Consider the following 15,552-nt stretch of genomic DNA (forward strand, 5'->3'; position numbering starts at 1 on the left):
GCATAAAATTGATCTCCTTCGAAACGTGCATATAGAAAGATATATATATATATATCGCGTGTATATTTTTTCGCATTTTTTTGGTGGAAAAAACAGTCTCATTCCAGCCTACAACTTGCTTTTTACTCTCCTCTTGCACAGAAAAGCTGATTTTAATCGTTGTGATTAGTTTTGATGTAACGTTTCCGCGGGCGATTTCTGCAAATGGATGGAGTGTTTCTTTGCCAGAAGAGGGAAAAGCAGCAGATGATGATAATTATAAGGATTGTTGGTTGTTTCTTTCTTCCTTTCTGTCTCTCTCTTTCTTTTTATTTGTATTTAGCTCTGTCTCTTCACTTTCTCGAGTTGACCTGACATTGCCATTGCACTAAGGTCGCACAACTTGTTGATTAGGATCACCTCCCGTTTTGATCGAGGGATATGGGATAATTTGGCAGTGGAGCAACACATTTTCTGTTCCCTTGGCTATATAACTTCCCAAATGACGTGTATAAAAATAAGCACATGGAGTCTGCTTTGCCCCAGTCGAGTCTGAATCAATGCCTGGGGGTGATACACAAACTCATTTCAAATGTTCAACCATGCAGAATTGCAAAAAGATTGAAGGAGTTGCACTGCATTTTTAAAATTTTTCTGTATGTGTCTATCTATATTTAATTTTTTTTAAGCAGCAAAATTAAACAAATCTGTGTAAGCAAATCCTGGAATTTACCACTTAGGTTCATGTGACATCTTTCCAAACGCTACTAACTTTCCTTCTCCAATTACCCAATTACAATGGAGCCTTGCCTTTTTCATTTTCTTTACCCTGCAGTTTGCAGCTGCCTTCTCCTGAAGACAACGAAACCGTAAATAGACAAATAATTTACAAATCTTATTCTGGGTCACTTTTCCCTTATTCCACCTTTATTTACCTCCCACGCCACTGTGTGTTGCTTTGTTTGAAGCCTCTGCGCAGAGAAGCTGTATTAATTTGTTGTTGTTGCTGTTAGAGTGGACTGTTTTGTCATAAACCCACGGGTCACCTCCCATTAGTGTCACATCCTCGCTGTATACTTTTGTGAAACGGTATGTTTCTAAGCACTTCACAGTCCATTAATTCAGGGACTTTACTGACATTTCTTAGGAGAAAGACCGGGCTACGAGGCCAAAGCTGCCCAGTAAAGCCCCTGAATAGAACCAGTGTCCAGAGAATATCTGCAATTAGCTGTTTACGATACGTTTTTGGTATTTTAGAGAAACCAATGCAAAATATAACAATCGTCTTTTCTCCTACGGCAGTTGCCGCAGCCTGAGGAATGACTAATTCTCTTGCTTAAAAACGCATCCAACGCAATGCATTCTTTTTGGTTTTCCTTTTTTCTTTAAGTGATAAGCCTAATAACATGGTAGGACTTCCCACGTAGGAATCTCGCACCATGTGCGAATGCTTTGTCATTCTGTTGTAACCAGAACAAATAGGTTAATTAACCAGGAATGGCTGACAGAAATTAAAAGGAAGAGCTGGAGTAATCGCACGCTTACGTGCCCCAAGAAACGTGGCTTCATCTTCAAATTCTATTTTTAATTTTCTTCCAAAAAGTAGCAGCGCACGAGAGGGAAAACTCCCCTCAGCCATATGCCCCTTCCCCAGCTGGGTTTGTATGAAACAGGATCATTGCAACCCTTACTAATGTTATGCAGCTTGAGCACAGTGATTTTAAAGTACTTAAAGCTGGTTCAACAATTTAAAGGTTCTCATGGTTTGTCACTTCACAGTAAAGAAAAATTTCAGTTTTTCATCCAGATGAAATAAAACCTTACATAAAGTCAAGTACACCTGTGTCATGACCCAACTTTATTTCTGTATTACAATGTGTCAACACACGCACACAAAAAATTATGGCCTGTGTATGTGACTTTTAAATGCTTCACTGCACTTCTCTTTCTAATAAATAAATAAAGCCATGCCAGCAGCCTGGCACTCATTAGCGACCTGCATAATACAGAGAAAAATAATCAGTAAAGGAACAAACTTTAATTTCAAGCTAGCAAATGGGTATTATTGTGAAAGGGGAAGAAAAATGGCAGTATAGCATCCTTTAAAAATATGAAAAATATCCTTGTACAGTTATTTTACCTGCAGCAAGGAGTTTATCAAATGATGTCAGCACTAGATAAGAAAAGGTATATTTTCTCATGAAGTAAAAAAATCATATTATTTTTTAACTTAAGGAGGCTCATTTGCTAAAACTTTCGTCTCCAAGACAGAAAATCATGGGCTGAAGTGGGATAGGGTAAATGCCCACAGGGGCAGCTGCAAGCCCTTTTGGGTAGATATTGCTGTGTCAGTTTGTCCACTACCATCTCAAGATGGGACTGCAGCATGGTTCTTCCCTCTACACGGAGATACAAAATATAAAGACACATGAGTAAAATGGAGATTTACTCAAAGTCGCTATTACCTGCTCCACTGAAGTACTATCTGCATCTCTTTTCACATGCAAATTAAACGTTTCCATACTAAGTCCCTAGAAGAGGAGAGAGACCCTGGCTCTGGTTGTTCTTTCTTCTCACAGTTTGCAGTATCCTCAGCCTTCACTGTCTAAAACTCATCAGTTTACTACTGATGAAGCCAAACTCTGATGTAGGTATGTATTTTGACATTGGTAATGTTCACTAAATATAAATATAACCCATACAGGCTGCCACATATATCTAAATAAGATAGCAGTGTTTACCTTTATTAACTCCTGGGAGGTAATTTGCATACAAAGGAGAACACATTAAACCAAATTCTGTTCCATTTTACTTGGAGTTATCTTTTTTTAAACAGGTTCATAAAAACTACAACATGTTTGTGCATTATGAATATTTTACTGTTGCTGAATAGCAACCTTAATGAGCTCAAACTGAGCTCAGTGTTTGACTTCTGAATTTTTCCTCAAATCATCACCTGTTCACAATTAGCCTCTGGAAAACTACAGTAGTTTTTCCATATCATTGTCAACGTTAACAGTTTGGAAAATTGCAGCTTTTGAACAGGCAGGTTTTCCAACGGCTGCAGATCATATGTGTCCACTTGCTAAAGGGCATTATTTCTGATTTAGCTATAATCCTGTCTGGAAACAAGTACTTTGGCTCTTCTCAGGAAGGCCCTCTTGTCAGCTTGACCTTCTCTTAAGAGTTCCATCCTGCAGTTCATGGACTTCATGTGTGCTGCAGTCTTGTTTCAAAAATACTGAGAAGAGCAGCTTAGTGTGGAAATATAAAGCTAGCAACCGTTGCCTGCACTAGATATTTTGTCAGTGGGTCTTTTTTCCTTTGAGAAAAATAAAAAGGATTTTGCATTGCATTTGAATGAGGGAGATTTATAAACACACTTTTCCAGATTGGTTTTCCCCAAGGAATGTTAAAAATAATGTATCTTTTTCTTTATTACCAGCATTATTTTGATGCAGTATTTGAAGAAATAGATTTTGTTATTTAGCCGTGAAATGGATTGAACAGTGTGAACCCTACCAAACAGTGAAGTAGCCTAAGCAACAACAACCCTGCTGCATTTGTGAGAATTCCAGGGTGTTGGATCTTCTATAGGAAGGGAACTGATCTTGAGCAGCAGCAAGTGCTTCTACCATATTTCTACAATAGTCTACCATATTCCTACAATAGTACTGCTTTCACTTATGTCCTTTTGCTGCTGGTTAAACAAGACCAAGTTGAACAAAACTATTTCTACATCCCACTACACTTCCTGGTTATGTGGTTGTCCCTGTGTTATGCAATGCAAATCCATACAGAAACAGGAATGGTGGATTTCCTTGTGGATCCCTTAGCTCTGGCCTCATGTCATGACCAGATATGGCAGTTCTGCCTGCCAGTCACTGTAAGAGGGGATGATGGCTCTCTCTGCATCCCAGCACCAAAATCTCTTGTACTGCAAGCTTCTTCAGTTGTCTGCTTCAGAGAGTAACATCAGACTTGTTGAGTCACTGTTTTAAGGTGAAATAGCACTAGAGTGGGACATGAGGCTCATATTTTGTAATTTTATCATTAGTATAAAAACTCCCAAAGTGAACTCCCTTGTCCAGAAACATAAATTTTTACAGAAGGAGTGTACAAAACTTTTCTTTCTCCCTTGTGAAGCTATGGATAATCTTACAGCCTGGATGGGTAATCAAGGGATCACAGAGTAGTTTCACAGAAAGCCTCTCTTAGGTTTTGGGGGCTGTTTTGTGAGTGTCTTTTGGAAGCCTTTAGCACTTCAAAATCCCTCTGCCAGCAATGGAGGCCAGAGGTGCTAAAACCTCTAGCAAATCGCGGCACTTGTGGATAGGTTAAAAGGGTTAGAGTGTTGCCTTTGAGCATGTAGGTTTGAAAATATGCACCCTACCCTGGTGTCATTGCTTCCCATGTGCATATGCATTTCTAATTAACTTTGGGAAATTCTCTGCATTTCTCTCATGTTCTCTGTGTTTCTCTTCCCTCCTCAGTTATTCTTTCCCCTGAGAAGCAGCTCCTCTGCTTGCTTGGTGATTGCTGAGGCTTTCTGGGGGGCACAAGAGGATAGTGCCACACTTTGCTTCCTACCTTCAGACATTTCTCTACAGAAAACCTGTCTCTGCTGCAAAGCAGGTGAGAAAGGACCGATTCTAAACAACTTGTGAGGGCAGAGGCAAGTCAGAGTTCACCTCTGCTCCTGCTGTCTTTGACTGGATTTCCCCAATGCACATGAGAAACCTCTAGCCCTCACTGCAAGCCAGATGTTTTTTTCCAGATTAGTCAATTTGTCAATTAGTCTTTTGGAAAAGGATTAATGCACTCTTACAGTTACTGTAAGCTTTTCTGGGCTGGATCATGTGAAATACAGCAGGGTTGAATATGGAAGGAGCCTCAGATGGTCTCACTGTTCAGAGAGACTGTGCAGAATTCAGGGCATAACTGATAATGTATCTCATGAGATTGTACAAATTGCTCTAAGATCGTTCCAGTTTAACTGCTCAACTCATTCTAATTAAAGACTACACTGAGGAAAAGTGGGTAAAATGTGCTTTTGTGGGTATGTGTGTGTAGGTTGGGGGAGAAGAGAAATCGTAAGGAGACAAATAAGCATTTGATTAACTTGTTTTGCTTTTTCATATTTCAATAACCTATAACAGAAAACATGGTTTCTACAGGTAGTATAATATCCTTCATTCTCAGTTCATCTAGTCCAGGAACACTCAGTTTTACTTCACGGTCCTATTGCCTGGGCCAGAACTGCTCATGAGAAGCCCTACAATACAATGGAAGTACCTTCAGGGCACCATAGAAATTTATGTTAGTGTATCTCTTTGTGCATCCTTTGGGTGTCAGAATCTCTCTGCATTCCTGCCTATAAAAAGGATTCCCTGAGCACACCTATATACACAGACACAATGAGCAGAGGTATTTGGTGTTGTTAAATAATAAAACACACCAACAACCTTCCCTCATGGGTTTTTAACATTAAAACTACCATTCTCAGAAGTGTTACTCAAGTGTGCCTTGAGATTTCAGAAAGAAAATTGTCATTGATGTTACAGCATTCACTTTCAACAGAGATGTGTTTCTAAACACTCTCCTCCAGAAAATGTGTGATTTGGCATAATATGGAAATACATTGAGATTATTATTTGAAGTATGAATTTCTACCCAAGATACCATCCTACTGAACTGAGGAAATATTTCAGAGTGATACACAATACAGCTGCAAGAGAAACTCAAGCTGTGAAATCTGGATTTGTGTCTATGTTTTAAATAGCCCAAAGTCTAGGAGTGGGTATTATGATCTGGGGTTTTCAAGGATCTGAATGAAGAAAGGGTCAGATCACAGAATGTGAATGGGGCTGTTGCTTCATCCACCCTTCAGGAATAGTGTATTCCAAGTCTTTAGAATTCCAAATACTGCTTGTAAGGAGTGACCTGCAGATTTTGGAACCAGATTGGTTTTCAAGAATCATTGTAGAGTAAGTGTGTCTTGTCAAAAGGATGTTTGAAGGAGATACTCACTACCCTTCTGCTAAAGAAGTAGCAAGTGTCTGAAACAATCCCTTTCCAAAGCAAAAGCATTTATCATTTGTATTATATTTATGCGTGGCAGAAATTATGTTATGCCTTCAACATTATACATGAGCTTTGAAAAACTGGTGTTGTTAGCATCTCCTGTTCTTTCTTTGTAGAAACAGGAATCTGTAGAAAGCAGTGGAGCTTTTCTGTTTCGAATAATTTGGAGAAATCCACTTTTAAATCAATAATGTTTTTCTCCCAGCCACTTTCTGAAAAGCAACAGTTCACGTACTGATTTTATATCACTGTAGTTTTTTGGGTTTGCAAGGAATTACCGGACCTGGGCTACTCTGGCCATATTTGATGGATGAATTTATGCAAAGGAGGGAAGTTGCTTAAATGTTGAGTACTGTGTGTCTCCTTGGTTCCATATATAGTGTATATATCCCAGCTGCAGTTATAAAGGTAATTTTCATGTTTTATTAATGTCTCAGTAGCTATTTTTATATAAGAAAAATGTAAATGTATATAGTAGGTGGTGATAGACAACAGTATTTTTTTGGGTGATGATAGCAGTCAGGGCTATGAGCCTTGTGGCCTCATCACACACCATATTTGTTAATTTCTTGGTCAAAACCAGCGGCTTTACCAGAAGCTCTTCGATATTTTAATCCATGCCCTGCTGGTCCTATCACAGATGCTAGAGGGGCATGAAGAGACCTACAAGTTAAAGAGGATTTTAGTTGACTGCCTGTGAAAATAAACACAGTCACATCTCCTAAGGCAGAGGCCTAAAATGTCTGCCAGGGAAAAATGTCCATCTGGCAAAACTCTGCCTCTGATGCCATAGTCAATGAAAATTGCTGTGCTAGTTCATGCAAAGGCAATACTGCCACACATACCTCCGGGCAACCTTGCTCCATCCAGACCAGCAGAAGACAGATGTTGAGAGAAGTCCCTCCTGCTAGACTGCTCTGGGTTTTTTTGTGGTATTTCTTCTAGTCTTCAGCGTTCTGGTGAGAAACAGAACCACGGAGAGTACACAGGAAAGGGAACTCCTAGAAGAGAAAGGATATGATGATCACCAAGTATAAATCCAGAGACAATTCAAAGAAGGTGGCACAAAAGAGGTATCTCAAAAGTAAGAGCACATCAGCGGGAAAGCATTGCTGCCAAGGTGACATCTATGCTAGGAACACTCCCCCGACAGATATAAAAGCAAACAGTGCTGGCAAGGAGTCAGTGGCTTGATGTAGTTGGCATGGCTGCTGGTGCAAGGAAAGAAGGGCTTGGCCAAGGCAGCTGATTGCCTTCTCCTCTCCCTGCATTTACACTACCTGTGTGCACTGAGAGCTACTCCAAAGTGAAAAACTTACTGAAGATGCACCCACACTTATACCTCTGTGTTCTGAACTTCTCTTCTTCAGGAGAAAATGCTGCTTATGTGGCAGCCACCTTCACTCTTATGACATCAGCCAGCAGAGAAAAGCAGTTCTCAAAATGATCAGGAAGGATTACAAATGCTGAGAAAATACTCCTTTGGCTTTGCCTGGTGATTTGCTGCCACTTATCAATGGCTTGGCTGTGGTATTGTCTCTCTTGATTTCTCTCTTAGCTTTTGTTTTCAATTTGCCTTTTAAACTCAGTGGTCAGTTAAACCCACACTGATGCCTAGGAGTATTCCTCAGTTATTTCTCTATGCCATCATACAGACAGACATGAAAATGTACTGGTTGTGACTGGGCAGCAAATTCAAGCCAAACTTAAATCAAAGTAAAAGCTATGAGGTCATAGAGAAAACTCTGCCGATGTTTATTCCCTTATGGCCATCCAAGGTAAATTTCATTTGATCATCAGTCATCCCCAAATTCAGGATACACCAAAGCTTTTCAGTTCCTCTAAGGCTTCTCACAGTCCTCTTCAATGGCATGGGTCAATGAGTATCAGCAAGTGTCACTCACCCACTGTTTATTTTCCTCTGCCAGCTCAATAGTGCAAACACTCCTTGAGGGAGGTTTTGGTGTCCCCTCTGGGAGCAATTCACTGTCCTTCTGTCTCAACAGCAGCCACACCCAAAACCTGAAGGACCTGGGCAGGTCCTGGGGTCCTTTAATAGTTGTGGAAAGAAAGTTGGTGTATGCAGACTTTTCAGGAACAAGTTGAACTAAACTAGGTGGAGTCTGTCAAAACTGGGTTCATTTTTCTTCTGGTTTTCATTTTCTGTAGCATGCTTTAGAGTTTATTGGTCAAGACTTCCCAAGAAGCTAAGTGTCCCTGCTTCCCTGGGAGAATCCAGTGAATACTCTTTCAGCTGCTTTGCAAACATTGACAAACTAATCCATGCAATACCCCTGGAGACAGGAAAACGAGGCAGAGAGATTATATGACTTGCCCAAAGCCACAGAAGGAATAAGTGTCAGGGGTATTATGAACAGGGCATATAGATCAAAGTAAATACAATGAGCACTCAGGAGTTCCTGTCTCCCAGTTTGCTTTTTACAACAGAGAACAACACTACATTTCTACTGTGTAGCTTTTACAGGATTTTTTTAGTAAAGGATCTTGTCAAAAGCTTGAAGGAAATCCAAATAAATCATCTTAACTATAATATATTGGTGTGGATGACTTCTGTTTGTGAAAGGAATTTACGTGCTTGCTGGATTTCAGTGAGAAATGATTTTGTAAGATCACAAAGGCACAATCTATTTCTCCAGTAAAGTTAATACAACAACTTTCCTCTATGGTCTAAGCTATACAGCTGTGGGATTTGTTTTTATGTATCTTTTCAGTCTTTTTAACTAACTTAGCTGCAAAACTTTACTAAGTGGAAAATTTAAGTTGCGAACTTCCTTGTAATGAATGCTTGGCTTTCAACCACAGCACTTCAGGGAACGAGGAACCTGCAAATGGATGTGTACCACATACCACCCTTCTGGATTTTTTTGATAGTTACTTGGTAGTTCAGGGGCTTGTATTTCCCAAGAAAAAACAATTTTCATGGCAACTGTACTCCTTGTCAAACTGAAGTCAATAGTAAAATTCCTATAGATTTAAATACCTCAGGTTTGTATTTCTCATTTCTATCTTGATCTCAAATTAATTTTACTGTGGGGATCATATTATAGATCCAAAGTGTAAGCTTGTGGAACAAGCATACTGCAAATTCATATTATCTTTAGTACTGGCAGCAAATATGTTGTGTTGCTTTTTTTTCAAGTTTTAAAAATTTCTTGGCTTATGAGAACTCCTTTAGAGGAATAGTAATACTGAATATTCTTCTGTGTATATCTTTATGTGTGTATAAACACATACATATCTATCTGTAAACAGTAGAGTCAAAGCTATGCACAAACCTCTCAATTGCCTAATTTTAAAATTATGAACTATACAATCTATGCTTTATTCAGAATGGCTTTCTCCAACTGAGTTTTGAAAAAATATTTTTAAAGAAAGATGGGACAATCAGAAAGACTGCTTGGTAGACGGTGGAGAGAATTGCAGGCAGATGTGTAAACACATATCTTGTCTTAAATGTCTGAGTTGGATCTCAGACTGCCTGGAGTCTCTCTTCAGGTCCAGGTGCTCATCACCAGCTCAGCCCCTGGGTGCTCCTGGGTGACTGCAGATGGCAGCCACCCCTGCACACAGTGGGATCACCAGTGATGGGAGGTGACATGTTTCCTGGTCACTATTTGGAGATGATCTCATCTTTTCAAAGAGTGTTTTCTAAATTTGACTTGCTGGATTCTGCAGAGTAGTGACAATTGATTGATTTTTACTGATTCTTTTTAGCATGGAATAGGATCCTCCTTAGAGAGACTTCTCACAATACCTGAATGTTGTGCTCAGTGTTGGGCTCCTCACTACCAGACATTGAGGTGCTGGAGTGTGTCCAGAGAGGGGCAATGGAGCTGGTGGAGAGTTTAGAGCACCATTCTGGTGAGGAACAGCTGAGGGAACTGCTTGTCTGGAGAAAATGTGATTCAAAAAGGGAGACCTTATCTCAAGTTGCACCAAGGGAGATTTAGATTGGATATTAGGAAAAATTTCTTCACCAAAAGGGTTGCCAAACACTGGAACAGGTTGTCCAGGGAAGCAGTTGAGTCACCATCCCTGGAGGTATTTAAGAGATATGTAGATGTGGCACTTAGGGTTTGGTGGTGGACTTGCATAATTTGTTGGACTCAATGATCTTAAAGGTCTTTTCCAACCAAAATTATTCTATTCCATGATTCTACAATAGCAACAAGTTCATTCACTGGTTTTAAGACTTTTATTTTGCCCTTCAGCCCTGCTTATTCTTTTGCACTATTTGCACAAGTGCAATGATACTTAGCACATGTTTAAATGCTATGATGACCTGGGGCCTAAACCCTCCATACTGCACTGATCATTACACTGATTAAGGATTAAGGTGGCAATTAAAATTTGCTGTTTGGAAAAAGGAGTTGTTTTTGACAATATTGTTAGGATGGACATTAATTTGAGCATACTTACTATTGTATGACTTGACAGAAATGCATGTTTTATTCCCCCAGCACAAAGTGAAAATAAACAGCAGCAAAAGGGAACCCCCTTGCTTGTAGGGATGCTGGTGCTTCCAGAATGTCAGGGTCATAGCATCTCAGAAAAATGCTGCTCCCAGCCAGTCATACAAACTAAGCTGGCAGTAGGGAAAATAGTTGCTGTCCTTGCCATGCTGAATTCTGCAGGTAATTCTGTACCAGGCTGCCTTTGCCTGTATGGAAAGCATTCCTTCTAATGTCACATGCCACATCATTTGAGCATAATGTTTGTAACACACCTGGATTCTTACATCTCTTAGCTATGATGTTTAAATAAACACAGTCCCTACATGTTTGGATTTTTTTTTTTTGTTGTTGTTGTTGGTTTGGCTTTTTGGGAGTTTGTTTTAATCTTTTTTTCAATTTCTTAATGCCTAGTTATACCCTGTGCATTCACAGGGTAAACGCCTAAACCCCACAGTTGTATTTAGTTTTGGTTTGCTGAGCTTCATTTCAGATTTCAGAGGACTCTGAAGGGTAGGTGATGTTGTGCCACCCCAGGCACATTTTGGCAGGTGCTGGCACAATTTCCAGGACTCCTGGGGACTGCAGTTCCCCTGCAGGCATGGGCGGGCCTTCCCATTGTTTCTGCCTCACTGGGCTGAGAGCTTAGCAGGCTCACCTTGCTCCCTAATCATGCATTTCTTTGCTTTTCTGCTGTGCTTCCTAGCTGGAGAGTGCTGTTTTTCACTCTTTAACTGAGTATCCTCAGTGGCAGTCATTGCCTCCTTAGGTTCACCTTCTTAACTCCTGCTTAGAAATGACAGGAACTCAAAATATCTGAAAGGTGAACAAACAGATCTGAACTGTGTGGATACAGAGTAAAACAGGTAGGTGTAAGAAGGAAAATTTTGCTCTTCTTGCATGCATTTGATCAATTTGCCATTTGATTTGTTATTCTGACACCAAAGCCTTTAAGGGAGAAAAGAGGTCTCATCTGATTACACCCAGCTGACTCCAGCAGTGATTTGTTTACTAAGCTGAAATACCTTTAAATTTGGGTAACACCTCCCTTGTGAATGAGATTAATACGCCCAGTGTGAATGTGTAAGTGTTGCTTCATCCCTGCTGTCACAACTGCATTGATGACATCTTCCAGGAATCAACAAAATCATCTTGGACTTACCATGAAGATTCACATGGCAGGGAGCTAATGCAGGAAAGGGACTGCAGCCCTGGTTGAACTCCAGGCCAGTGTGTGTCCACAGACACTTTGCTTTCATGGAAATATATAAATAGTGGTTAGATGATTTTATATTTTAGGATAAAAAAAAAAAAAGAAAGGAAAAAAAAAAAAAAGATCCAGCTACCTATTAAGTGCTTCAGGGTAATGGCAAATGCAGGATACAGCCCTGCAGGGTGGAACAGCCTCATGCCTGGCTCGTGTCAATGACAGCACAAGGTTATCAGCACCATCAGCTCTATCACTAAGCACCATCAAGCCAATAAAAGCAGGGATTCTTCTCCTGGTCTAAGAAAACAGTTCAGTGTATCTCTGCCGGATGCCTGACACTTTTGATTGCCTGTTTGTCCCATTGTTGCCTCTATTAAGATACAAATATTAGTTCTTAATTGAGAGTAATTGTGTGAAAAGATAACGAGAAAATTACTGTCTCATAGTTGTCTCACTGACCAGGGACTACAGCACCAGGTATGCAGATTTGTGGCTTGCTTCAGAACAGAGGGGCAAGAGAAACCAGTTTGAAAGTAAAATCTTGTAAACACAATAAAAAATGCAGTTAATGTAAGCACTGGTTTTAGCTGAGCTGAGATCTTTGTTCCAAAGTGAAGTAGTTCACAAGAAATGAAATCAAAAGGGTTATGAAACGATGGAGTTTCCTTAAGCTGCTCCTGCTCTTCTGGGCCAAAACCTCAGAAGGCATCTGCACCCTCTGTAAATGAATCATTCATCATGGAGCCTGCTTTTGCTTTTACTTTTGGCATCCCAATAAATAAAATCAATTTAACGTTATTTACACAGACACCCTGTAAATGAAATAGTCTGATTCATTTAATCTGAAGATCTGGACCATTATTATTTACGTTAAAAATCTTGGTATAGAAAGAATGCTCACAATTCTCGTCATTTCCCTAAATGAACCTAAATAATGAAGTGTGTGTCATGAAAAGAAGTACAGAAGAAGGGAAGAACAAGTATCTTGATAATTAGTCTTGTCCCCTTCTCTCCAGCCAGACTATCCTTAACATCCCTTTTTTAGAAGATGCAATATTAAAATCTTCCAAGCAGCCTGCTCTAATTATCCAGTGGAATTTACTGTACAGAAACTGTGTAGTTTTATAGTGGAATCTACAGTGTGATCATAAACCAGCCTTGCCGTGTCCTAAATTTTACGACACAAAGATTGCTTGAAGGAATAACCCCTTTTGTTTGGCACATTGGAGCCCAGATTGCCATGACTGTGGCTCATGTTTTGTTCATGTGTATACATATGTATATATTTTCACTTTCCGCTTCTTTTCATTTCTCTTGGAGCGCTGAGGCTTGTGTATGCACTAGTTTAAAATTTCTGCAGTAGGGGAGCCAAGGAGTTTGCTTTTTGGTTTTTTTTCCCCTGTTTGTTCCCTGAACTCTTCTTGCAGTTTAACAAGTCAAATACAAAACACAGGGGGAATAAACATCCACATGATGGTACCATGCGTGATATGGCATCATTGATTGGATATACTGCATTGGAACATCACACAAAAGAGCCTGTAACGAAAAAAATCAGTTGCCTGAAGCTTTGAGCTTTCAAATTAGGCTAAAGAGGTTCCCCTGATAACCAGCATTGTTGAAGCTTTCAGTTATTATTTGGCTGCCCTGGTATCAGTAACAGTTTTCAGTTAGAAGAACCCGGAGACCTAACACACTGGTAAGGTAACCCACCTGCCCTCTCAATACTTTGGGATCAAAAAGCCTATCTAAAAATCTCCAGTTTACCAAGCATGACTGGGAGCAAATGCAACTCTCCCTTCTTCAACACTATCTCTGTCTGTGCAGCCTATTTTGCATCAAAAGATCCATTTGAAAGTAGAGATCCCTTAGAGCTAAATATTCTAAACTGACAGAAGAATTTCTAGTGGCACACCAGCCTAGAGCCATATTTTTATGAGGACATCACTTTCTATTTCTAAGCTTCAGTATGCACTCATGCTTCCTCATTGCCAGGAGCCATGCCACATCAAGTTGCCTCCTCCCAGCTTTTATTTTTTTTATTCTTTTTTTTTAAATGGAGTCCAGTTTTCTGCCGGATTTATGGCTATCTCCTTGACAAACTGTCAGACACCTATGTCACTGGGATGGAGGTGTCCTGGTGCAGCACAAGCCAGAAAGGACATTGTAGGTGTCATTAAAAAATTTATATGGAACAACCATTTGTAAGTCTGATTAGTCTTGAAGGTTGGGAGAGATTTAAAAACACCCCAAAACCCAGGCATGGTATGCAGTATTCAGTCCTTAAGTATAAGCTAGGAACTCACAACAGACAGGAGCTTTAAGTTCACGGGGCTGACCCCAAATTGCTTGGCACCTCACAGTGCTGCAGAGGAGGAAAGCTGTGCTGAACCCTTGGCACCAGCAATGCTTTGCAGAGCTGCCCTTGGGTTGCAGTCACCTTTGGCCAAGGCTCCGGACTCCTTGGATGTCTTATTCAGCCCTGAGCCGGCTGCTTGCACTTAAATAAGCTGCCATGGCTTCAGTGTCTGGCTAGAACCTGGTCAGTCACACTGCTGGGCTTTCATAAACAATAATGGGCCTTCCTCAATTTCACGTCATGGGAAAACACCGCTTTTACAGTAATGAAGCTAATTTTTTTCCCCAATGAAAAGGCATCAGGGTTTGGCTGCTCCCACGCAGTGTCAAGGAGTTTAACATTCGCTAAAATATTCTCAAGGACTAGCACAGGATTTCAGCCTTAAAAATTCCACATCCATCAAAGAAGGTAGGAATTTTTATGTTAAAAGAAGAAAGATGTGCTGTTATAAGTCAGCAACTTAAAATGCCTTTATCTATACAGCCTGCAAGACATCTGCAGAACATTCAGCAATTAAATATGCCCCCAGCTGAACAATAATGTTGCTGCTTGGTCTGCATATAAATTAAGAATGAGTTAAGGGTGTGTGTTCAAGATGGGCTCTGTTGTTGTCAGTATCCCCTGACATAAGCTGCCCTTGAAATCACCCTGGAGTCTGCTAAGGGCACTTGTAAAGGTCCCAGCCACATCTCTTCCCCTCTCACCGCAATACAAGAGAGTACAGATCCTTGAAAGAGGGATAAGTAGTAATCATTCATCATCTTAGATAGCTTTGATTTTCTCTCAGCCTCCCACAATATGCCTGTTTGGGAGGGACAGAGAAAGAAGAAAAAAAGGCGTAATTTATACAGGAGTAAATTTATCCAGGTCCCTGATTCATGTGAGTACCAAGCAAGGCTGGGAGTGTCTGGTGAAGCTCACCTCCCACCACAGTACCAGGGGTTTCCCAGAGGTGCCACCATACCTGGAGGCTGGTTTTTAGGCTGCTGAGCTCTCTGCATCTTTCCTTGCTTGGCAGCTTTGACTGGAGCGCCAACATTCTGTGTTTACTCCCTGTAGCAAATGTCCTGTCCAGCTGTGGTTTGGAGCTCCCAGGTGTGTGTATAACTCTGTGTGTGTGTGCTGGAAAAAAACAGCTGGAGAGGCCCTGCTTTTCTTCCACTGCATCATTTCTGAGGGTGACTAGAGGGTGTTGGCACACCTGTCTACCCATTAAGACTTTACAAATATATATTGTCTCTGGTGCCTTCTGTGTAAGGATCCCAAAGTATTTTCAAGATGTTCAGGTGCTTCCTGAAGCTGCTGTATGGTTCTGGTGAGGCAGACACCCTGGGAAGGAGCTATGGGTGTCCATATCTCACACGTGGAGCAGCAACAGCTGCAGTTGCTAAAGGAGCAGGAGCCCTTGCTCAGGTCACTGGCCCATCTCCTCTGCCACAAGTCACCCC

Source organism: Zonotrichia albicollis, chromosome 1, assembly GCF_047830755.1.
Source record: "Zonotrichia albicollis isolate bZonAlb1 chromosome 1, bZonAlb1.hap1, whole genome shotgun sequence".
Lineage (NCBI taxonomy): Eukaryota > Metazoa > Chordata > Aves > Passeriformes > Passerellidae > Zonotrichia > Zonotrichia albicollis.